At 39.6% G+C, this 25,902-nt stretch overlaps 1 protein-coding gene across 5 annotated transcripts in view; it reads left to right on the top strand.

Annotated features, from left to right (window-relative positions):
- The window catches only part of PTPRA (protein tyrosine phosphatase receptor type A), a 159,295-nt gene that overhangs the window by 9,105 nt on the left and 124,288 nt on the right, over positions 1–25,902 (top strand). The gene's annotated exons all lie outside the window — the stretch shown is intronic.

Raw genomic sequence — 25,902 nt, 5'->3', positions numbered from 1 at the left:
ATGAACATTTGGGTTGTTTCCACCTTTTGCCTGTTATGAATAGTGCTGTCATGAACATGTACAAGTTCCTTTGTGGATGGACATATGTTTCCGTTTCTCTTGGGTATATACCTAGGTGTGGTACCTAGGAGGGTTGAATGGTAATAACTGTTTAATTTGTAGAGGAGCTGCCAAACTGTTTTCTAAAGCACCTGCATCGTTTTACAGTTCCCAACAGCAATGCACAAAAGTTCCAGTTTCTCCATATCATCAGCATACTTGTCACTCTTTTTTTTTTTTTTAAGTAGGCTTCACGCCCAGTGTGGGGTTGGAACTCACAACCCCAAGATCAAGAGGCAAAAAGCACTCTCCACCTGTGAGCCAACCAAGCTCCCCCTCTGTCTTTTTCATTATAGCTGTGGTAGTGGGTGTGAAGTGGTATCTCATTGTGGCTTTGATTTGCATTTCCCTGATGACTCATGATCTCATTGTTATTTTGTTACACCTATAAAAACTCTCATAATTTTACACACGAAAAACTTGGAAACATAAATTTGTTACCTGATAAAAATCTCCAGATGTATTTCTAAAAAAAATTCCAAGTGATCTAATGAAATAAAGTACCTAGACATTGATCATCAGTGGTTGCTAAAGCCATTAGGGAAGTCTATAATAATAGAAGGATCAGACTAACAATCTTCTGATCAATCATGTTATCTCCAAAGTGGATGCAGCCAAACCTTATATTCCTTTAGTGTGGTACAATAGGAAAAAATATAACACCATTCATGAAATACTCTCTCCCCTACAAAATCAAACCTGACTCTTAATTTAACCTCTAGATCTAACTATGAGTTTACAGAATGTAATTAGAAAATCATAATGTGAGAAATTCTACAGAAGAACAAACCCAGTTACTTCAAAATAAGTGCACAAAAAATGGAGGAATTATTACAGATTAGAAAAGAGTAGAGACCTATTCACTCAATGTAATTAATGTGTAGACCTTGTTTAGATCCTGTTTCATACAAACCAACTGTAAAGAGATACTTATGAGAGGCGCCTGGCTGGCTCAGTCGGAAGAGTATCTGAATCTTGATCTTGGGGTCATGAGTTTGAGCCCCCTGTGGGGTGTAGAAATTACTTAAATAAATCTTTTTAAAAAAAGACATATATTTTTAAAGATTTTATTTATTTATTTGTCAGAGAGAAAGAGCGAGCGAGCACAAGGAGGGGTGCAGCAGGCAGAAGGAGAAGCTGGCTCTCCACTGAGCAAGGAGCTTGATATGGAACTCAATCCCAGGACCCAGGGATCATGACCTGGGCCGAAAGCAGACACTTAATCTACTGAGCCACCCAGGCGTCCCTTAAAAAAAAAAAAAAAAACATGAAACCATTGCGAATAATTTGAATATCATCTGTATATTAGGTGATTTTTTTAAAAAAAATTTTATTTATTTGACAGAGAATGACGCAGTGAGAGAAGGAACACAAGCAGGGGGAGTGGGAGAGGGAGAAGCAGGCTTCCCGTGGAGTAGGGAGCCCCATGTGGGGCTCGATCCCAGGACCCTGGGATCATGACCTGAGCCGAAGGCAGACGCTTAATGACTGAGCCACCCAGGCACCCTGTTAGGTGATTATTAAACAACCACTTTAAAGTATGATTATATTAAAAGGAAAGATTCCTTTCTCTTAGAGATAAGTACTGAAGTATTTCTCTCTCTGAAAAAAAAATTCATTGTGTTTAGACGTTTATAGATACTTTATCATATATTGAGTTACTGAAGCTGGTTAATAGGCATAAAAGAGTTTATTATAGAGTTTGCACTTCTGTGTATGTTTCAAATTTTCCATAGTAAAAAGTTAAAATACTCCAAGTGAATAGTTTTAGTGGGTTTCAGATTCATTTGTTAGAAATAAATGTAATGTGTTGTTTAGTTTTCAAAAGTAATTAATTACATCAGGGAAGATGGACATTTGCCAGTCAGATTTTTTTTTTTAAAGATTTTTTATTTATTTATTTGAGAGAGAGAGAATGAGAGATAGAGAGCACGAGAGGTAAGAGGGTCAGAGGGAGAAGCAGCTCCGTCAAGCAGGGAGCCCGATGTGGGACTCAATCCCGGGACTCCAGGATTATGACCTGAGCCGAAGGCAGTCGCTTAACCAACTGAGCCACCCAGGCGCCCTTGCCAGTCAGATTTAAAGGAAAATGTTTGGGGTTGGATATGGTTGGATATCCATATCCATAATGGTTGGGGTTGGAAAATCCCATAAATACCGCGATTTAGTAAGCACTGCCATAGCATTCCTTCCTTTTGGTCCCATGTTTCTTTTTGACTATGCTAGCCATTAAAACCAAGTATTTTGACTATGATAGCCATTAAAACCAACTTTTAGATTGCTCTGTTACAAAGTACTAGAATGAGGTTTTTCAAGCATAGAGAGATGGTCACACTAATATTTTAAAAATAAGTTTAATATTAATATATTAGTGATAACAGTAGTTTTTATACTTACCATATACTTAACCTATATGAAAACCATAATTGTGATCATTATTTTGTTACTTTTGAAAATGAATGTTTTGTAGCATTCACATGTATTAGTACCTTTGTCATATTTATAGGTGAACAGTTGTTGGGGTTGTGCACGTGGATTGATTGGCTGTTTTGTAGTCAAAACAGGTTTGTCATTACTGTGGAGAATGAACTGGACAGGGCATAGAGACTAATTTGGTGATTGTTAGAGCATATTTGGCCAGGAATGGTGGTGGTCTGGACTGGTTTGGGGTCGGGAGAGTGGGGATGGAGATAGGTGGTTAAGTATTTTTTTTTTTTTTTAGAGATTTATTTATTTATTTTAGAGAGAGAATCTCAAGGAGAGTCCATGAACTTGAAACTTGATGCAGGGCTCAGTTTCATGACCCTGAGATCATGACCCAAGCCAAAATCAAGAGTCAGACACTTAACCGACTGCATCACCCAGGCAGCCCAGGTGGATAAGTATGATTTAAGCATTAGAAATGTTAATAGGGTTCCAGAACCCAGGCTTTTTAGGACCGATGATTGTTAATGAACTGAGCTGCTGTGTGTGGGAAGAACTTGAAACTTGGTAGCTCTGAATTGGTGCAGGGAGTTCTCAAACATTGATTGACAAGTAGCTTAACCAGCAATTAGCTTTCAAACATTGGTTGACCGGTGGCCTAATATAATACTGTAAATATTAAATACATTAATACTGCCTGTTAATAAAGAGAATGTCTTCCATTGATGTACCAGCAGTACTGTTACCAGAGCAATGTGGAATAGTTTCAGGACTTCAACTGTTCTAAAAGGAACTGGGGGAGGGTTGCAGAGCTTTTATAGGGATGTTTCTGTTCTCCTGATGGTCCTTTCCATGTTTCCAGTGATGTGAATGCTCTACCCACCTTTCAGGCAGTGAGGCCAGTCCCTGATTCACTGCCTCTCTCTGCTTTCTCTGTGAGACCACTGCTTTCCAGTGCTCCTTACTGCCTGCCTCAACCTGCTTATATATTAACAGGAGCTAAATTCACAGTGACTTCCAGCTGGTGTTTCTCTCTTTTCTCAGTCTGGGGTGCTAGCCTGTCCAGGGTTTTGCTACGAGTTGATAGAAGTCATAGAAGATTCTTTTTCTTCTTGTAGTTCATACCCAGTTAGCAATAGTGCTGTTGGCAGCAGTTGTGAACCTCTAAGGCAGTGATTCTCAATAGTGGCTGTCTATGGTGGAGAGGAGGGAAGTCTGAAAAAGCATTTTTTTTAAAAAGAAAAAAAGTTGGTTTTATATTTTTTAGTTAGTGTTTGTATTTTTAAATTTGGCTTCATTTAAAATCATGTATCATGCATTTGAATAATACATGTACATGTTAAAATATTCCAATACCTATTGTGTACTAAAAATATACAATAAAAGGTAATTCTCCCCCATCTTCTAAGTTCCCCTTTCCAGGGGGCATCCCCAAGTACTAGGAAACTTGTGAAACCTTCCAGAAATAAGACACACCCATACAATGTGTTTCTTTTCTAAGATTTATTTATTTTATTTTTTTAAAAGATTTTATTTATTTGAGAGATAGAGAGCACGAGAGGGAAGAGAGTCAGAGGGAGAAGCCGACTCCCCGCTGAGCAGGGAGCCCGATGTGGGACTCGATGCCGCTGCTCCAGGATCATGACCTGAGCCGAAGGCAGTCGCTTAACCAACTGAGCCACCCAGGCGCTCCAAGATTTATTTTAGAGAATGCGTGTGCCAGCGTGGGGGTGAGGAGGCAGAGGGGGAGAGAGAATCCTTAAGCAGACTCCCCACTGATCATGGAGCTTGACACCGGATTTGATCCCAGGACCTAGAGATCGTGACCTGAGCCCAAATCAAGAGTTAGTCACTCAACCATCTGAGCCACCCAGGTGCCCTCCCCTCCCCTTTTTTAAAGATTTTATTCTTTGAGAGAGAGGAGTACATGAGCAAGGGGAAGGACAGAGGGAGAGGGAGGGGGACAGAATCTTTTTTTTTTTTTTAATAGATTTTATTTATTTATTTGCCGGAGAGAGCACAAGCAGGGGGAGCGGCAGGCCGAGGGAGAAGCAGACTCCCCACTGAGCAAGGAGCCTGACACAGGACTCCATCCCAGGACCCTGGGATCATGACCTGAGCCAAAGGCAGGTGCGCAACCAACTGAGCCACCCAGGCGTCTCAGGGGAAAAGAATCTTAAGCAGACTCCACACTGAGTGACAAACTGTCTTGGGGCCTGATCTCGTGACCCTGAGATCATGACCTGAGCTGAAACCGAGTCCAGTGCTTAACTGACTGAGCCATCCAGGTGCCCCCCCTTACAGTATTTGTTAAGTTTGACATTTCAGCTAACATTAAAGGAGGGTATGAGCATTTTATATTTATGAAAAAGGGTGTTATAGCAGATTGGGATGTGCTGTTCTTACCTTTGGGTAAGGGGTGGTGGGGGTTATGTGGAGTTCAGTTGTTTCTCCAGTGTTAGTGGGAGAGATTGCTTAAATAATATTTATTCAGTTGCACTTAGTTTTCAAAGGTTCTGTTTTGAAGGCTATTGTAGAACAAGTAGTGGTTAACAGCAGCTCACTTTTCTGTTTTTTAACATCTGAGTGGGGCTTTTGTGCACAGAAAGGACTACTTAAAATTACTTGGGTTTAGGGGTGCCTGGGTGGTTCAGTCGTTGGGCGTCTGCCTTCGGCTCGGGTCGTGATCCCGGGGTCCTGGGATCGAGCCCCGCATCGGGCTCCCTGCTCAGCAGGGAGCCTGCTTCTCCCTCTCCCACTCCCGTTGCTTGTGTTCCCTCTCTCGCTGTGTCTCTCTCCATCAGATAAATAAAAATAAAATAAAATAAATTACTTGGGTTTAAATTAGTATTCAACTTATTTAAGTGCCAAATTAAAAATGTAGTTTTCCTTTAGTCTTGTTATTGTACTTATAAACATTATAATTTTTTAAGAAGATTTTATTGAGAGGGAGGGAGGGCATGAACAGGGGGAGGGGCAGAGGGAGAAGGACAAGCAAACTCCCGACTGAGCTGGGAGCCTGATGCCAGGCTCCATTCCAGGACCCCGAGATCATGCCCTGAGCTGAAGTCAGACGCTTAACCTACTGAGCCACCCAGGCGCACCATAAGCATTGTAGTATTTGTATAGAAATAAGAGCAATAACTTGTACTATTTAATTAATGCTAATTCAAGTTTAACAGATTAAATTCCTCTGTATTCCTTTGTTAGTAAATTAAATTTCCTTAGATGTTGAAAGTACATTTATACTCAAGCACAACTAGTCCTTGATAGTTCAGAGTTACCATCTTAACGAGCAGAATCTCCTTAAACACTTGAGCAATACTGAGAAATTAAACTTACAAATTTGGTAATGCAGACTCTCTTAAGACTTCCAGTGCTTTTCATTAGCTGAATCTGAATTACCCACATGTAAAAACCACATATCCTAACTTAACCAAAAGTATCAGTACTGTGTGTGTTTGATACAGCTCTTCTTGTTGTTCATATCTTTTTCTTCCAGAGTTGTAATGTCATTTACCCAATAAAGGAGGAAATAGGAAAATGTAGAAGGGATGGGAGAGGGAAGAGAGAGGGAAAAGACTGTGTTATTATATAATGTTATTAACTGTACATTTACTCTCCGAACTATCTTTCCAGAAGTTCTGTGACACAGTGTCCTGGTTTTTCTCTACCTCTGTGGCCACTCCTCAGTTCTCTTAGGCCCTTCTTCTCTGATCACTTTTGGACTTACCAAATATTTCCATCCTCAGCCCTCTTGTGTTTCATCCTACATAATCTTCCTGGAGGCACATGCCTGTGCCCATGGTTTCAGCTTCCAGCTCCTTGCTAATTAGGAGAATATTTGTCCTCAGCACAGACTGGATGATAGCCAACAACCTACTACTGGTCATCTCTATTGGGCTGTTTCCTAGGCACCAACAGGCTCAGAATTGCCCTCATCTTCTTTTAAATGTGTTATTTTTATATTCTCTATTTTGATGAGTTGTACAACCTAGTAACTCAGACCAGAAACTTGGATGATGATGTTCATCCGGTTAGTGATGCATTCCTGTTTTACCTTCAATATTTCTCAAATTTGCCTAATTTCTTCCATCCCTCCTGTCCCTGAGTTCAGGTTTTTTCTCACTTAGATGACTGCTGCAGGTTCCCTAGATGTCTACTCATCTTGTCTTCCTTGTTCCAGGTCATTTATCACATTGCTACTTTTTTGACTTCCTTATCTAATCACAGCACTCTCCAGTTTAAAATCCTCTGGGTAAAATCCAGATGCCTTATCAGACCAAACTTTTGTAGTCCAACCCCTCTTAGCCTTTTAATCTTACCTTTCTCCTGTGCCCACTGTGCTATACTCCTTCTCATCCTCTGCCTTCGGTTGGACTAACCATCTCCCACTTTTATTAAACTCTTTATATAAGGATCACCTGCTCCAGTGAGCATTATTTTACAGACTGCCCGACTCTGATGTATGTATAAATCCTATGCTTATTTCTGTCAAGTCACTTACCATGTTATGTGATAATCTATACATTTATATTGTATAATCACATATTAGCACATGCAGGTTAATGTTCTTAGAACGATGTTGGTGGTTCAAAATGTGTAGTAATATGTAATTTTGCTGAGGCACAAGTTCATATTTACTTGCACCTTGAGTTTGGCAGCAAGTGAGTTCACTTAGCTCTTCAATGAGCCTAAACTTGCTCAGCATCTAAAGCTGTCTTTTTATTATTTCCTGCTTTTTCCTGTTCATCTTTTCGTTTTGTAGGTATTATTTTTTTATTCCAGAACTGGAAAATAGTTTTAAACAAGAAGCTTTAAACCCCCATTATGCCCTTAAAACTCAGAAGGTTTTTGAGGTGCCTTTTTTTTTTTTTCCTCCTCCCATCCCTGTTATCATTGGCATTTAGTCAGGGGATGCAAACTCAAATATGTTTTTGGAGGCCAGGTAGGCAATGTGTGTGAGAGAAGTAGATAAACTGGGTCCTATACCACACTGGAGGTTCCATGGCCTATCTAAAACAGTTCACATTCAATTCTTTTTTTTAATACACTGTGCTACTAGTTTGTGACTGTCACTCTAACTGCCAAAGAGTGTACATATGATTCGGTTTATCTTTCTCCTTGAAATTGAATTCATTAAACAAAAACTTTACCAACCATACCATTACTTATTCTTCTAGGCCCAGCTGGTGTATCACCTACTTAGTGAAGTTTCCTGAATTCACCCAGAGATCATATTTTTCTTCTTTTAGGATTGACATAACAACTGTAATTTTTTTTTTTTTAAGATTTTATTTATTTGTTTGACGGAGAACACAGAGGGAGAGTGAGAGGGAGAAGCCAACTTCTTGCCGAGCAGGGAGCCCAATGCGGGGCTTGATCCCAGGAGTCTGGGATCACAACCTGAGCTGAAGGCAGATGCCTACCTAACCTACTGAGCCATCCAGGCACCCCACAACTGTACTGTTGATCACAGTATATTTTAATTACTTGTTTTCATGTCTAATTTCCTGGTAGTTTATTGAGGACAATTATTTATTGATGAGCATGTCATTTCTTTTTTAAAAATTAAAAAAAATTTTTTTTTTTTATCATTTGAGAGAGAGAGCCAGTGAGAGTGAGAACATGAGCAGGAGGGAGGGTCGGAGGGAGAGGGAGAAAGTGCTAGGCAACAGGTATTGATTAAAACCAAAATACGGAGGTCAAGAATATAATATTTTTTTCTTTTAATGATTTGTAGGGCTGTGTGTCTACACTAAATATCAGCTTTGTTTCTTGGAAATTACCAAGAATATTAGTGATGATGTATCTGTATTGTTGGATTTGATGTGGATAAATCTGTGTTTGTACAGATGGTGACTAAACAACTTACAAATAAACAGTGTTTTGTCCCTCTGAGAAAAGATCCATTGCAAGGGGAACTTCCTGCTTCCACTTTCGTATGGTTAAGAGAGATTAAACACCTGATGATTATGGAAAATGTGAAGGAATATGAGTACCCTTGGATGAAGAGGGACTTGGAATTGGCAGACCTCAGCTGTATTTCTGGCAATACTAATTAGCCATCTCTCTTTACGTAAGTCTCTCTGGGTCACAGTTTCTTCATCTGAAAAGTGATAAGGAACTTGACGGTTTAAGATCCTTCTATCTCTAAATTACTTAATTCTAAAACACTGTAATTTCTAAAATATTATGGCCAGGGAAGGAAGTTTTTTTTTTAAGATTTTATTTATTTATTTGACAGTGAGAGAGGGAACACAGGCAGGGGGAGTGGGAGAGGGAGAAGCAGGCTTCCCACTGAGCAGGGAGCCTGATGTGGGGCTCCATCCCAGGACCCTGAGATCATGACCTGAGCCGAAATCAAGAGTCAACTGCTTAACCAACTGAACCACCCAGGTGTCCCCTGAGCAGTCATTTAAAGAAGACTGTGGATTGAGCTCTCAAGTTAAAGTAGTCAGGGCTACTTAATTAAATAAATAGGCAAACAGAGAACAAAATATTCCGTTAAAAAAAATCACTACTGTAGGGTTTCTTGAATTTGAGAGATATAAATCCCTTTCAAAAGGAAAACAAGCCTTTTTTTTTTTTTAAGATTTTATTTATTTATTAGAGAGAGGGAGAGCACAGAGGGAGAAGCAGACTCCCCACTGAGCAGAGAGCCCAGTGGGGGAATCCAAGAGATTCACTGGGCTTACATGCTATAAACCATCATCAGTAGTGAAAAACAACCTTTCCTTGGCACTAAGGTTTGTGGTATTTTCCTCTTAAAAGGGGCATTGCGTGATATGGTGGAGGATGTTTCCAGTAATACCTCTGCAGTCATACTGTAGTGCAGTATCTCAAATGGGGGTCCTTGGATATATTTTGGAGAGAAAGTTTTTTAAGTTTCAGTAATCTGAAATATAAGTGTATAATGATTACTTACCTTGTATCTGAGTATTGCCACACAATGTCAGTGCTTATGTTTGTTTGTATTTTTAAGATCATTGGTTATATACTTCTTAATTTGTAAGTAAGTAGTTTGTGGGACCAGTGGAAGGACAAGTTGTGCTGGGCACATAGGGCAACTTTATTGCAGTTGTTTGAGAAAGTGATGGAATTGATAGCATATGGCATGTTTAGGCATGCCAAGCTAAAAAAAACCTGTTATACCATATCCATGTTGTGAATGGTGATTTAATTTCAGAGTTAAATCTGTTGTTATCTATTAATGATTAATTTGAATTTCATTAGTTTATTTTTTATATTAAATTTGTAAATTTGTTTCAGTTATGTATCTTAGCTTTATGTTTATATTCATTAATTTAAAAATTTAACTTGCATCGGAGGTGTATTAAGAATTTTGTTTTCCGGGGCGCCTGGGTGGCTCAGTTGTTAAGCGTCTGCCTTCGGCTCAGGTCATGATCCTGGGATCCTGGGATCGAGCCCTATGTTGGGCTCTCTGCCCGGTGGGAAGCCTGCTTCTCCCTCTCCCACTCCCCCTGCTTGTGTTTCCTCTCTTGCTGTGTCTCTCTCTGTCAGATAAATAAAATCTTAAAAAAAAAAAGGAATTTTGTTTTCCAGGGTGCCTGGGGGGCTCAGTTGGTTAAGTATCTGCCTTCCACTCATGTCATGATCTGAGGGTCCTGGGATCGAGCCCCACACTGGGCTCTCTGCTCAGTGGGGAGTCTGCTTCTCCCTCTGTGCTCTCCCTCTCTCAAATAAATAGATAAAATCTTAAAAAAAAAAAAAAGACTTGTTTTCCTTTTGAAAGGGATTTCTATCTCTTAAATTCAAGAAACTCTACAGTAGTGGTTTTTTTTAACGGAATATTTTGTTCTGTTTGCCTTTTTATTTATTTAAGATTTTATTTATTTATTTATTTGACAAGAGAGAGCACAAGCAGGGGGGCGTGTCAGGCAGAGGGAGAGGGAGAAGCAGGCTCCCCGCTGAGCAAGGAGCCTGATACTGGACTCAGTCCCAGGACCCTGGGATCATGACCTGAGCTGAAGGCAGACCCTCAACCGACTGAGCCACCCAGTAGTGATTTTGTTATAGGTCTTGCTATACCTTTGCTCATTCTAACCAGAGTCCACAAATGCCCAAATTAAAGGCAGTTTTCTGTGCATCATTTCTCATTATTGACTTTTATTGAATTAGAAAAAGAAACTTTGAAATCATGAGTACAATTGCTTATTAATGGCAAATTCAACCTACTTTGAAAATAAAAGACTCTAAAGACAACACAACACTGCTGGGGCGCCTCGGTGGCTCATTCGATTAAGCATCTGACTTCAGCTCAAGTCATGATCTCAGAGTCCTGGGATCAAGCCCCACATCGGGCTCTCTGCTCAACAGGGAGTCTGCTTCTTCCTCTCCCTCTGTGCCCTCTCTCTTGCTCTCTCTCTCACTCTCTCTCAAGCAAATAAGTTAAAAAAAAAAATCTTAAAAACTTCAATAAAAAAAAGTAAAGACAACACTGCCTTGAATAGGTGGTGACTCTGTCTTGACATGGAGCAACTGTGGGCCTGACTGAGGTAGTTACCAGAAAGAGGTCAACTGTACCCACCTACAAATGAAAAGATAGACCAGACCCCAAACTTCTCTACAGTTGAAGAGAGGATGATTTGAATGAGTTTAGTCTGCAAAAATGTTAAAGATGAAGTACCCAGTTATTGTTAGTAAGTATAGTTATGGTATTACATCTTAACTGTGAAATGCTTAATTTCAAACAGCACGGTTTTCTGGTGAGTCTAACAAGACAACTCTTTTGGAAAAGGTAACTCTAGAAAACAGAATTCTGCTATTTAAAGAAATTGGTGCATATTAACTTCCTGCCCCAAATTATGATTTTGATTTTAAAGTTGTTGATCTTAAACCATTTTTTCTAATAGTAGCTTAGAAGACCTGTTTTTCTGTTGAGGTCATTGTTCTTGACATCAAAACAATATTAGCACAGAGAAGATTTCTTTTTTTGTCTTTTACATTTCAAATAATTGTGATAGAATTTTAAAAGACGGGTGCAAGGTTTTATATTCCATGCAGTGTTACCTAATCTGGTAGTCTGTTGAATCCAACCCTGTGATTCTTAGGGTGGTTTGGCTGTAGATACCATATATCAGATTAAGGAAGTTCCATTCCTTTTCTGCAAAGAGTTTTTTATGAATGGTTGTTGGATTATATCCCATGCTTTTTCTGCATTTATTGATATTCATATGATTTTTCTTTTATTGTCAATTTGAGTTACCTTAATCAGTTTTTTAGGAGTAAACACTTTTTTTTAATGTTCATTGTTTTATCTAATTTTTGCTTTTTTTTAAAGATTTTATTTATTTATTTGACAGAGTGAGAGAGCACAAGCAGGGGGAGCAGTAGAAGGAGAGGGGGAAGCAGCCTGATGTAGGGCACGATCCTAGGACCCTGGGATCACGACCTGAGCCAAAGACAGATGCTTAACCATCTGAGGCACCCAGGCACCCCTGTTTATCTAGTTTTTATTGTAAAATATACATAACAAAATCTACCATTTTAACTTTTTTTTAAAGAAATTTATTTACTCAATGGGGCCTTGAATTCATGACCCAGAAATCAAGAGTCGGATGCTCTACTGACTGAGCCAGCCAGGCGCCCCCATTTTAACTATTTATTTTATTATTATTTTTTTAGATTTTTAACTTGACAGAGCGAGCACAAGCAGGGGGAGTTGCAGGGAGAGGGAGAAGCAGGCTTCCCCTGGGGTTGTGACCTGAGCCACAGACAGACACTTAACTGACTGAACTACCCAGGCGCCCCCCATTTTAACTATTTTTAAGTGCATATTCACATTGATTGTTGTGCTACTGTCACCACTATCCATCTCCAGAACTTTTTCATCCTCCACAACTGAAACTCTGTACTGTTTAAATAATAACTTCCCATTCTCCCTCCCCTTTTCCCTGGTAACTACCTTTTACTAATTAATTCTTAACATTAAACACAGTTGGGTCCCAGTATGTACTGTATTACCTTTTTTATCTTATATGTTGATTGCATCAGATTACTAATATCTTGGTATGGATTTGGTAGGATTTTTTTTTTTTAATACAGTTGAGACTTTTCTAACTTCTTTGTGGTTTCCTTCTTTGATCTGTGGGTTATTTATAAGTATGCCTTTTAGCTTTCAAACATGAGGTTTTTCTACTTATCTTTTTGTAATGGTTTTATAGTTTAATTGTACTGCGGTTAAAGATAGGACTTAGATGATTTCAGTCCTTTGGAAATTGTTAATATTTATTTGCTGTTTGGCCTAGTATATCCTTCCTCCAGATTCCACATTGGTTTTTTTTTTTTTTTTTTAAGATTTTATTTATTTATTTGACAGAGATACAGTGAGAGAGGGAACACAAGCAGGGGGAGTGGGAGAGGGAGAAGCAGGCTCCCCACTGAGCAGAGAGGCCGATGTGGGGCTGGATCCAGGACCCTGGGATCATGACCTGAGCCGAAGGCAGCCACTTAACTGACTGAGCCATGCAGGCGCCCCCAGATTCCACATTGTTAATATTAAGTTTGGCCACAGTTGCCTTATCTTTGCCACTTTATCCTTCTGTACAGTTTTTCTTTTTTCTTTTTAAAGATTTGAGTGTGCGTGTGTGCGCAAGTGAGCGAAGGTGAGGGAAGGGCAGAGGGGGAGAGAGAAAAATCCTTGAGCAGACTCCCCACTGAGTGAGGAGACCATCACAGGGCTTGATTGCAGAACCCTGAGGTCATGATTTGAGCCGAAATCAAGAGTCGGCCACCCAACCAACTGAGCCACCCAGATGCCCCTGTTTATACAGTTTTTCTGAATCATTTGAGAAATAAGTTGCAGACATAATGCTCTGTTACCTCTAAATCAGTGTGTATTTCCTAAAAACAAGGATACTCTCCTGTATAACCACACAGCACACCCATTAAAATCAGGAAATAAATATTGATATAATACTGCTGTCTAATTCACAGACACAACACCACTCACATTTCGCTGATCTCCCAATTATGTTCTTTATAGCAAAAACATAAATAAATAAATAAATAAAAATAAAAAACTCCTCCCTCCAAAAACAAAAGCAGAAAAACCTCTTCCCTTTCTCCTTGTAACTCAGATTCAGAGACCATTCACAGCCATGCCTTTACTTGTCATGCCTCTTTAGTCTCCTTCAATTTTGAATAGTTCCTCAGTCTTGTTTTAGTTATCTTGGCAGTTTTGAAGAATAGGCCAGTTACTTTGTAAAATATTCCTCAGTTTGGGTTAGTCTGATGTTTCCTCATCAGTAGATTTAGGTTATGCATTTTTGGCGGGAACACCACAGCCCTGATGTTGTGTTCATTTCACTACATTGTATCAGGAGGCACGTGCCACCTTGTCCCATTACTGGTTATGTGAAATTTTATCACTTGGTTAAGATGACAGGTTTGTATACTGTAAGTTCAAAAGTATTTACCCTTACTAATAAGTAAATACACATTTTGTGGCATGATACTTTGAGGCTATATAGATAGCCCATTTCTCATCAAATTTTCACCTACTAGTTTTTGCATCCATTGATGATTTGTGCCTGAATCAGTTATTACTAAGTGGTTGCCAGATGGTGAATTTAAAAAATTTCATCATTCCTTCCAGCATTCATAATTTGGCATTTCACTGTAAAGAAAAGCTTTCTCTCCCTGTTTTGTTTTTTTTTTTAAGATTTTATTTATTTATTTGACAGAGAGAGAGATCACAAGCAGGGGGAGCGGGAGGGAGAGGGAGAAGCAGGCTCCCCGCAGAGCAAGGAGCCTGATGCAGGGCTCGATCCTGGGACTCTGGAATCATGACCTGAGCTGAAGGCAGCAGATTAACCAACTGAGCCACCCAGGCACCCCTCCCTGTTTTCTAAAAAAATCATTTAAACATATCAGCATGGACTCCTGGATTCCTGTTTTACTAATCTTTCATTTGTTTTGACGCTCAAATTATCTCTGATTTGGTCAGTGGGAACTCTTTCAAGCTGGCTCCTATGCCTTTTCTTCATGTCCCCATCATTCTTTGATCACTTACTTTTTTTTTTTTTTAATTCTATTTATTTATTTATTTGAGAGAGAGACAGAGATAGCAACAGAGAGCAGGAGCTGGGAGGAGAAGGAGAAGCAAGTCCCCTGCTTAAGCAGGGAGCCCACCATGCGGGGCTCTATCCCAGGACACTGGGATCATGACCCGAGCCAAAGGCAGATGCTTAACCTACTGAGCCACCCAGGCATCCCAAATCACTTACTTTTCTTACTTTTTGGCACAAGGTTTTCTATGCCCAGGCCTAGAATCAACCATTTCATGAAGGAACTCTGGTTTCTTTTGTTAGAGGTTGTATTTATTTATTTGTTTTTTTAAGATTTTATTTATTTGGGAGAGAGAACGTGTGAGAGAGAGTGAGCGAGCATGAGTGGTGGGAAGAGAGAGAAGCAGACTCCCTGCTGAACAGGAAACCCGTTATGGGGCTCGATCCCAGGACCCCGAGATCATGATCTGAACTGAAGGCAAATGCTTAACTGATTGAGCCACCCAGCTGCCCCGAGGATGTATTTAGAAAACAAGATCTGGACACCAGATTTGGTCCTTGCTACTGGGGTGTCATTGCTCTTAGGCTCTATTAGAAGTCAGGTGTAGGATATTGTTTTTAAGTGTACCCAGCATTTAATTTATAAGTATGATTGAGTGATGCCATGAAGAGGTCAGTGCCATGGAAGGAAGTTTACTTATAGTTCCCCAGAAGCAGGAGGCACACCATTCTATGCAGGGTCCGTCACATGGGAAGTTGTTAGGGGTATGTTCCTTTTTAGGCAGGAAGTGAAACACAGAGTTGTGCTTGTGGTTGGAAGATTTGTAATATTTTTATACATATATGTACATATGCATATAAACATATACAAGCATCCATATCTGCCCAAGAATGTTGAAAGCCATGATTTCACTGTGTTACCTTCACTGATTCCATTTTAACACCACAGCATTTTTTTCTAGTCTTTGCCTTTTTAATTTGTTCCTCCTTTCTCTGACATTGAGAATGTGGCTTTCTGTCCTTTTGTGCTCCATCTCCCTTAGGTAACAATCCCCTGACTAGGAGGGCCATCTCATTGGCCCCAACCCCACTGAGAGTACTAGCTGAGCACCCCCATCTGGTTCCATGAGCCATTTTTATATATAGACAGCTCTCACTTTGCATCATTCTCATGCATGAATTTCTGTTAACATAGTTTTTAATTTTTTATTTTATTTTTAAGTAATCTCTATACCCAGCGTGGGGCTCAAACCCACAGCCCTGAGAGCAAAAGTTGCATGCTCCATGGCTGAGCCAACCAGATGCCCCTGACATGGTTTAATTAAATGAGACTAGTCCCCAAATAACAGTTAATGAAATACAAAATACAACCTGTGATCAGGAATAGCTCCTCCAAAAATTTTAAAATTTACTCCAACCCTATAATAGCTGATTAATCTCTCTCTAGACATCATTCAGTTGAAGGTATTCCCCCCCTTTTTTAAGGAAAATTACAATCTCTGCACTGCTGTCAGCTGAACTTTACACAGCTCTGCATTTCCCTCTGTCAGTTCCTCTTGGAATGGTGGGTGGGTAGCAGAAGAGAGGATATGTACAATAATGTATTTTTAGTTCTTTTGAAAGGGGTTGCTTCAGCCATTGCTATTGATGACAGGAAGTATATTTATAGCTTCAAGGAAGGAGGGCCCTGGTTTAAGAAAACCTGGCAAGCTGTGCTTAATATATTTCATTAAAGTTCATTTGCACTTCATAGGAAGTTCTTGCTGTAGAAGTGTAGTTGAAATGAATGGATTTATGTTATGAAGTATAGGTATTTTCATAAGTATATTCAGTCTGTTCTTGGATTTGGAAAAATCTTCCATTTTGAAATTTCACAATTTGCAATGCCTAAAACAAAGGATACTACAGGATGTGTGTACAGAGAATTCAGATGGTGGCATGCAGTTGTATAGTAAGGATATTGAGGGGGTACTGAATATTGTCACAAGTAGATATTATTCATGAAACTCTTATTGGTCAGCTTCTGTTGTGATTTTCTTTCAAAGATTGAAATCAGGGTGCCTGGGTGGCTCAGTCATTAAGCGTCTGCCTTCGGCTCAGGTCATGATCCCAGGGTACTGGGATCGAGTCCCACATTGGGCTCCCTGCTCTGCGGGAAGCCTGCTTCTCCCTCTCCCACTCCCCCTGCTTGTGTTCCTGCTCTCGCTGTGTCTCTCTCTGTCAAATAAATAAATAAAATCTTTTAAAAAAAAAGATTGAAATCAGATATTGTATATGGATCATAAGATAGTCTGTAAAATCATTTTGGGGTTTTCCACTGGGCATCACATAACTTTCTTATAAGTTTGATTGGGACAGGACTTTTGCCCATGACTATCATGTGCAATGGGCACATTAAACACAAGTTAAATTATTCTGAAGCATTTTCTCTCATTTTCCTACTCCCTTTCTTAATTGAGGGAAGCAAAGAGTTGGTTTCCAAGGATACGTCTTCTCTCTTATGCTGGTTTCAGATTGATGCAGTCATGGAAACCAGGCAGGAAACTTATTCTTGGCAGCTGCTTGCACTGGTCTGATCTTTTCTTTTAAAAGCATTAGATTCTTTAATAATACATTTTGAGAAGGTTGGTGCCAAATGATTCCAGGTCATCTCAAAGGGAGTGGGAATTTTGTTGAATAGCTTTAAGTGACTCAGTTAAATATTAACAAGTTGCTAAACAAAACTGCAGTGATTTACCTAAAGATTTCTATGTCTAATTTAACCAGAAGGATTATAAATTACAGAATTATTAATGTTTAGTCATTTTTTAGAATACTTTAAAACGCTCCTAATTTGAGGATTTTTTGTTTTGAACGTTACAAATTCAAAATATTAGGGGTTGTAGAGCTGAACTTTATTTAACATAATGAAGGTTTTCATCTAGCCCATTAAAGTCTATCTGCTGATGAAATGAAAATATGAAATAATGACTCTTTAAAAGTAATTTTAAAGGGCACCTGGATGGCTTAGTCGGTTAAGCATCCAACTCTTGATTTTGGCTCAGGTCATGATCTCAGGGTTGTGAGATCAAGCCCCGTGTCAGGCTCCACGCTGAGCAAGGAGTCTGCTTCAGATTCTCTCTCTCTCCTTCTCCCTCTGCCCCACCATCCCCCCCCCCCCCCGCGCCACTGTCATGCACACGTGCATGTGTAGTCTCTCTTAAAAAAAAATTTAAAAAATAAAATATTTTGTGGATTCTGAAGCTGACTGCCTTGGTTCAAATCCAGCTCTAATATTTATTAGATACGTAACATGGGACAAGCTACTTAACCTTTCTGTGCTTTAGTTTCCTTATCTGCAAAGTGGGGGATAATAACGTCATGGGGTTGTCATGAGGAGTAAATGAGCTAAACTATGTCACGTGCTTAATTCATAGGGAGCATTCAGCAAATGCTGACTGTTCCGTTTACACATAAGGAATAAGGCTGAATAATAAATCCAGAAAAGGTTCGCACTGAATTCATTTATGAAGGACTTTAAAGAAGGAAGGTATTTTTGACACATGTATTATTTTTTAGGTTAACAAGAATGGTGGAGGACTTATGAATCTCTTCCCTATTGGAAATGAATAAATCACCTGTTTTTAGATCGCTTGTAAAGATTTAGTATTGGGTTTACTTAATTTAGCAAGATATTTGCTGATTCGAGAAACATTGATTGTTGGATTGCTACATGCTAAGTAGATGTCTTGATCCCAGGACACTGGGATCATGACCTGAGCCAGAGGCAGATGCTTAACCGACTGAGCTGGGATTTCAAAGGTGAATGAGACACATCCTCTTCCCTGGGGGGCTTCCTGTTTTGGAGGGGTGTAGGTGGAGAAGGGTGAATAAGTGAAGATGACCTATTATAAAAATTCTTTATACATTGTGTTAAGTGCTACACTAGCAGAATTTTAAATTTAAAAAAATGATATGGAAATAGGAGACAGCACAAATTAACTTAAACGTACAAGGGGCACCTGAGTGGCTCAGTTGGTGGAGCTTCAGACTCTTGGTTTGGACTCTGGGTTTTGTCTCAGGTCATGGTCTGAGGGATGTGGGATCAAGCCCCATGTTGGGCTCCCTGCTCATGGGGGAGTCTGCTTGTCTCCTTCTCTCTCTGCCCCTCTCCCTGCTTATGCTTTCTCTCACTCTAAAATAAGTGGGTAAATCTTATTAAAAAAAAAAAAGGAAATATGCAAGAGTAATATAAAGAAAACTGTAGAGCCTTAAATTTGATATTTATGCTGTGTTTCTGAATGTGAAAGACTTAAATATTATACAGATTCTGTATAGAGGTTTAGTAGGGGTGTTCCCCAAATTATTCTACGGATTTAATGCATGTTTTGTAAGCCCAGTGGGGTACACCTTTTTGAAAGCTTGACAGATTGCACAGCACAGTTCATTTGGAAGAGTAAATTCAGTATTTGAGAAAATTTTGAAAAATTTTGAAAAAGAACAATAATTGGAGAGCCATAGAAGTGGGGAAGGTATGTGACAGTTGACTCTGAAAAAATATATCACAGAGTTAAAGGTATTAAAGGAAGTGCCTGGCTGGCTCAGTTGGTAGAGCATGTGACTCTTGATCTTGGGGTTCTAAGTTTGAGACCCACGTTGGGTGTAGAGATTACTTAAAATCTTTTTTTTTTTTTTTTTTTTTTAAGATTTTATTTGTCAGAGAGCGCATGCACGAGCAGGAAGAGGCGCAGAGGGAGAAGCAGGCTCCATGCTGAGCAAAGACCCTGATGTGGGACTTGATCCCAGGACACTGGGATCATGACCTGAGCCAGAGGCAGATGCTTAACCGACTGAGCCACCCAGGTGTCCCAATTTTTTATTTTAATTTAAAAAAATTTTTTTTAAAGATTTTATTTATTTGTCAGAGAGAGTGAGTGACCACACAAGCGGGGGGGCAGAGGGAGAAGCAGGCTCCTCGCTGAGCAGTGAGCCCGATCCGGGGCTCAATCACAGGACCCTGGGATCATGACCTGAGCTGAAGGCAGGCGCTTAACCGCCTGAGCCAGCCAGGCAGCCCATCTTTTTTTTTTTTTTTTTTAAGATTTTATTTATTTATTTCATGCCACGCATGGGGGGCCAGAGGAGGGGACACAAGCAGAGTCCCTATTGAGCAAGGAGCCTTGTGCTGGCCTCTGTCCCAGGACTCTGGGGTCATGACCTGAACCGAAGGCAGACACTTAACCAACTGAGCCACCTAGGTGCCCCCACAAATTTATTGATGAAATTAAAATATAGTAATTATTGAGTACAACTTTTTGTAATAATAGGTTTATTAATGAAAAAAGTGGAATTCTTTTTTAGGGTGATACAGTTTGCCTAATTGGGGTTCAGAGTTAGTATTTCCTGTTATCAAAATTGATTATAAATGATATATGATTTTATATGTTTCATCTTTGAAAATGTCTTCCTACAGATGTATGCCAAATATTTAAGTTTTATTTATTTTAGAGAGAGAGTGAGCGTGCAAGTAGGGAGGACAGAGGGAGAGAGAGAGAATATCAAGCAGATGCCCCTCTCCAGCAGGGAGCCCCACACGGGGCTGGATCCCATGACCCTGAGATCATGACCCAAGCCTAAGCCTTAAGTTGGATGCTTAACTGACTGAACCACCCAGGCACCCTAGCCATATATTGGTATCAGCCCCCAAGCATATGATTTTAATTGAGCACATTAATCACTTGGGAAGCGTTTATAGAATTATAATAGATTTTTCTTTTAATATTTGCCTTTTAGCATGCCATTACATAGCAGATTAGTTACTTCTATTTGAAGGTTAGATGGAAGCTCCATAATTTCACCGTTAGACTTTGAAATATGGAAATTTTCTTTGCACTTATATTGAAATCCTAAAAAACTGTAGTTTTGAGCCAAGAAAATGTATCCACTGCAAATTTGTTTGGGAATGGAGATCTCACTTATTTTAAATTTGAGGGTATGGGAAGTGTATAAAGCAACTTTTCACATTGCTTATGATTCAAATATTAGTTTTTGTCTAAATGACTTAATTGAAGTTTAAGTTTCACATATAAGTGCTGTTCTGCCTGGTAATTTTATTTATTTAAAAAAATTTGTTAGATTTTATTTTTAAGTAACCTCTACACCCAGCGTGGGGCTGGAACCCACATTCCCAAGATCAGGAGTCACACGCTGTATCAGCTGAGCCAGCCAGGTGCCCCCTGCCCTGGTAATTTTAGATTGAATTTATTAAATCTTATAAATCTGCAGCAAAAGCTAAGTTTCAGAGCCATTCATTATTTGATAATAGTATCTGCAAGAGGTCTTATCATTCTGAAAAATTTCATTCTCAGCCCTGAGCTTAAAAGATTAAAAATCACAAAATTTTACTACAGCAAAGCACCAAACTGCTCTGTGGTCAGGCGAGTCAGGTTATTCAGCTTTTATTTCTGGCAATAGTTAAGTCCATGACCACGAGTGAAATTCACCATCCACACTGTTTGTTTAATAACACATGATAAATTTAAATATTTTTCGGAGTACCTGCTGGTGAAAAATATAATGAATAAACTGTCTTACATCTTAACAAACGTTGTAAATTATCCAACTAAGCTTTTATCTACTCCACACATATTTTTACCATCAACACATTTTAGCAGATTCCACTTCAAGTTGTACTGAATTAGTATTTTCTCAACTTCTGACCTATAGTTGTTCAACAGACTATTTGTGGAAGCTAATTTTTCATTCACTTTATTGTTTTAAAGATATTCTTTTTTTAATTTTTTAAGTAATCTCTACACATTGTGGGGCTTGAACTCACAACCATGAGATGAAGAATCGCATGATCTGCCAACTGAGTGAGACAGGTGCCCCTATTCATTCAGTTTAAATTTGGTATTGACTCTGAGTAAACAACTGAGCAGTATTGGTAACATGTCAACTCATTGGGAAACAGGGAATCTACATGAACTAATTTGCCTTTTTAAATAGATTATTAATCTTACTCCCTTTGTCCTCAACTTTTGGAGCAACTGGTCTTACTGAAAAGCTAGTAGTCTTAGGTTTATTTTCTCTGAATCTATTTCTTCAGCGCCTAGAGCTGAGCGTGGTTTAACCACCCCATCACTGGCAAATTACTTTCTTCGCTTGGCTAATAGACCAGCCTCTTGGATTTTTCAGACCATGGCATTCCTGTGAATTGGGAATATTGGGTGACTACTTAGTGTGCTAATCTTGATATAGATTGAATTCTCCTAGCACAGCTACAGTGTCATTGCATAATAAACACAAAGCTTTCTCATGTGACTTCATAACAAAGTAACCCACACTCTCACCACTGTGCTTTATTTTTTATTTATTTTTTAAAAAGATTTTATTTATTTATTTGACAGAGAGAGACACAGTGAGAGAGGGAACACAAGCAGGGGGAATGGGAGAGGGAGAAGCAGGCTTCCTGCTGAGCAGGGAGCCTGATGCGGGGCTCGATCCCAGGACCCTGGGATCATGACCTGAGCTGAAGGCAGACGCTTAACGACTGAGCCGCCCAGGTGCTCCTCCACTATGCTTTAAATCAAGACATTGTACACTTTTCTTGTTTTGACATGATGGCCATGCACTGGTAATACAAAGAAGTAAACTATCACAATGCAGTATGCCAGTATGCATATGTGCCAGTCAAAACGCTGTTGAGTTATAGCTTCCTCACTGTGATTTGTGGTGCACTGAGCAGCAGTGCAAAGCTCTGTAAACACCACATATACAAGTAACCACTCAATTCTGCCAGTGTAGGTTTGATGCCGTCCATAGGCAACATGTAAATGAGTGAGTGCAGCTGTGTTTGATGTTATTTATGGACACTGGAGTTTGAATTTCACATAATTTTCACGTCATGAAATAATCTTTTGATTTTTTTCAACCATGAAAAAGTGTAAAATCATTCTTAGCTTGCAGCCCTTACTAAAACAGATGGTTTGCTCTCTCCATTTAGCATAAAGCATTACATCAAGGCCAAAATCAAGAAGGAAAAGATAGCATAAAATTTGATTGCATAAAGAGATAATATAAACAAAACTAAAAGATAAACTGAGGGGCGCCTGGGTGGCTCAGTGGGTTTAGCGTCTGCCTTCGGCTCAGGTCATGATCCCAGGGGCCTGGGATCCAGCCCTGCATCCCATCAGGCTCCCTGCTCAGCGAGGAGTCTGCTTCTCCCTCTCGCTTCCCCCTCGCTTGTGCTCTCACTCTCTCTCTCGAATAAAATCTCTTTAAAAAAAAAAATAAACTGCAAATTGGGGAAACGTATTTGGAACCATATGTCGGGAAAAGGTTAATGTCATCCTAGTATGAAAGAGTACCTGTGGATAAGAAACAGACCAAAACACTATTAGAAAAATGGGCAAAGGACGCAAAAAGTTTACCAAATAAAACCTAATGTTGGTAACTATATCAAGTGTTGATCCAGTACTGAACCACAAAAGGCTAAAGAAACCATGGGAGGCTTTCACTTTATACTTCATACACTTTGGTATTGCTTGAGATTTTTTTTAGGCTCCCCATTTTTAAATTTTTCCTTTTATTTTTTTTTATATTTTTAAGATTTTATTAGAGAACACCAAGCAGGGGGAGTGGTAGGCAGAGGGAAGGGGAGAAGCAGGGTTCCCACTGAGCAGGGAGCCCGATGTGGGACTCGATCCCAGGCCCCTGGGATCATGACCTGAGCTGAAGGCAGATACTTAACTGACTGAGCCACCCAGGCACCCCTATTTTAATTTTTTTAAGTAAGCTCTGTACTCAGTGTGAGGCTTGAACTCATGACCCTGAAATTGAGAGTCACATGCTCTACCATCTGAGCCCTCAAGGTGCCGCATTGCTTGAGTTTTTTTGCAGCAAGTAGATACTACATTTATCAGTATTTAAAAAGAAAAAAAGTTTTCTTATAAAATTTTTGAATTGTTATTTGGCTTTCTGGTCCCTAAATTTTCTATTTTCCTAGCAGAGGTAGAGAAAAGAGGGTGAGTTCTTTCTCTTTCCTGCCTCTGCTATGCATGTTGCTCTGGCTTAGAAGACAGCATGGAGCTTAGGCCCTGTGAGGTTCTCCCACCCCAGTCCTGGCTTTTGTGTATTCTTGGGTGTTTTACTAGGCCAACATAATGGGCACTGCTTGCCGTGATGCCATGTTGATTTGGAAATCCCGGTTTGATTTTATGGAAGTTCTATTAAGCATCTTCTAAATAATTTTGATGTTAGGGATTTTGAATTGCTTTTTAATTTTATTTTTGTTATTAAATAGTTATTAATAGAAGCCAGAGGGAAGGGGCATCTGTGACTCAGTTGTTTGGGTGTCCTACTCTTCATTTCGGTTTGGGTCATGGTCTCCCGGTCATGGGATCAAACATTGCAACGAGCTCCATGCTCAGTGTGGAGTCAGCTTGGGATTCTCTCTCTCCCTCTGCCCGCCCTCCCTCCCCCACACACACTCATGTTAAGTAAATAAATCTTTTAAAAAGGTAGAAGCAAGAGGGGTGGAGGGATTCTTTTAAATCAACTCTTAAAATTCTGTCTTTGGTGGAATTCTTGATTTTCCTGGATTTGTTAAATGTTTCTAAAGATGTTTGGCATAGGTATTAACTTCATGGACCTGTTGAATACAGTTTTTTTCTAGTTCTGAATTAAGTCAGTCATGAACAATAACAGAACCTCGTAGGTGGGTAATGCTACTGCATTCTCTCAAGGCATTTGGTTACCAAGGTGATTCACAAGGGATAAGAATTTTACTTTGCATTTGTTTTCAAATCAGGAGTTGTAGAATTTGATGCACATGAAGCATGCTGTTGTTCTTTTCCTATAGTCTATGTAGATGATGTCATTAAACTAGATTTTGGCTTTTAGACCTTGGTTTAAAATACTGGAATGATTAAGTAATAAGTATATTTCATGTGGAAAAGAAATAATGTAATTGTATTGAAATAAGCTGAACAAGAGGAAACTTAATTACCTTGAGAATAGCAGAAAATAAAGTTGTAATACCAGTTAATATACAGTGTAGCAGCTACAACTGGGGAAAGAGGAGTATGAGAGGGAGTAAAAGTAGGGTGTAAATTACAAGAAGTTTGGGAGAAAATGACTTTGTGATCTGTGAGAGCCAGAATTGGGAATACTAGGTAGACATGTTCATGTCCCTAGATTTTAAGAAGGCATACTTCAAGAAGTTCACAAGATATGAGTATGAATCAATAGGAATGGTATACTAAAAGGAAAGTCAGTTTAAAGAAAAACAAAAACTGCTCTTAAAGATAGGTAGGTGATTACTTCTTTTGGGGGGACCAGAGAAAAAGGGAGAGAGAATCTTTTTTTTTTTTTAAGATTTATTTATTTGAGAGAGAGAAACAGCACACAGAGGGAGAGGGAGAAGCAGACTCCCCAGTGAGCAGAGAGCCTGATTCAGGGCTCCATCCCAGGACCCAAGATCATGACCTGGGCCGAAGGCAGACGCTCAACCCACTGAGCTACACAGTTGCCCCGGAGAGAATCTTAAGCAGGCTCCAAGCCCAGCACAGGGCCTGACATGGGGCTCTATCTCACAACCCTGAGATCATGACCTGAGCCTAAATCAAGAGTCGGACATTTAACCGACTGAGCCATCCAGGTGCCCCGAGTAGGCAGTTACTTCTAATAGATACTCGGACTTGATTAAGAAATTTGGAAACAGGAATTTTGGAAAATATAGGTCATTAGTCTATCAACAAGCATAGAAAAAGTAACTTAGTTTTAAAATTTAATTAGTATTAAAACTATTTTTTAAATGAAAAAGTTCTTTAATCTTTTATGGCTTTTACTACTGTTCTCTAGTCCTGTACTTCCAATATGATAGTCCTCAGCCCTGGGTGCTAGTGTGTTGGTCAGCATATATGTAGAACATTTCCATCATCACAGAAATTTCTCTTTGGAAATGCTATGAAAATGAGATATGGGGCGCCTGGGTGGCTCAGTCGTTAAGCGTCTGCCTTCAGCTCAGGTCATGATCCCAGGGTCCTGGGCTTGAGCCCATCGGGCTCCCTGCTCAGCGGGAAGCCTGCTTCTCCTCCTCCTCTTGCTTGTGTCTCTCTCTGTCAAATAAATAATAAAATCTTAAAAAAAAAAAAATGAGATATATTATTAGAAAAGCTAGTAAAAGTAAGTGAGGGTAGGGGTGCCTGGATGGCTCAGTTGGTTGGGCGACTGCCTTTGGCTTGGGTCATGATTCCGGGGTTCTGGGATCGAGTCCTACCCTGCTCTGTGGGGAGCCTGCTTCACCCTCTGCCTGCCACTCCCCCTGCTTGTGCACTCTCTCTCTCTCTGTCAAATAAATAAAATC

Source organism: Zalophus californianus, chromosome 8 (genome assembly GCF_009762305.2).
Source record: "Zalophus californianus isolate mZalCal1 chromosome 8, mZalCal1.pri.v2, whole genome shotgun sequence".
Taxonomy (NCBI): Eukaryota; Metazoa; Chordata; class Mammalia; order Carnivora; family Otariidae; genus Zalophus; species Zalophus californianus.
The sequence above is the reverse complement of the archived record's forward strand: the minus strand, read 5'-3'. Positions and strand labels throughout refer to the sequence as shown.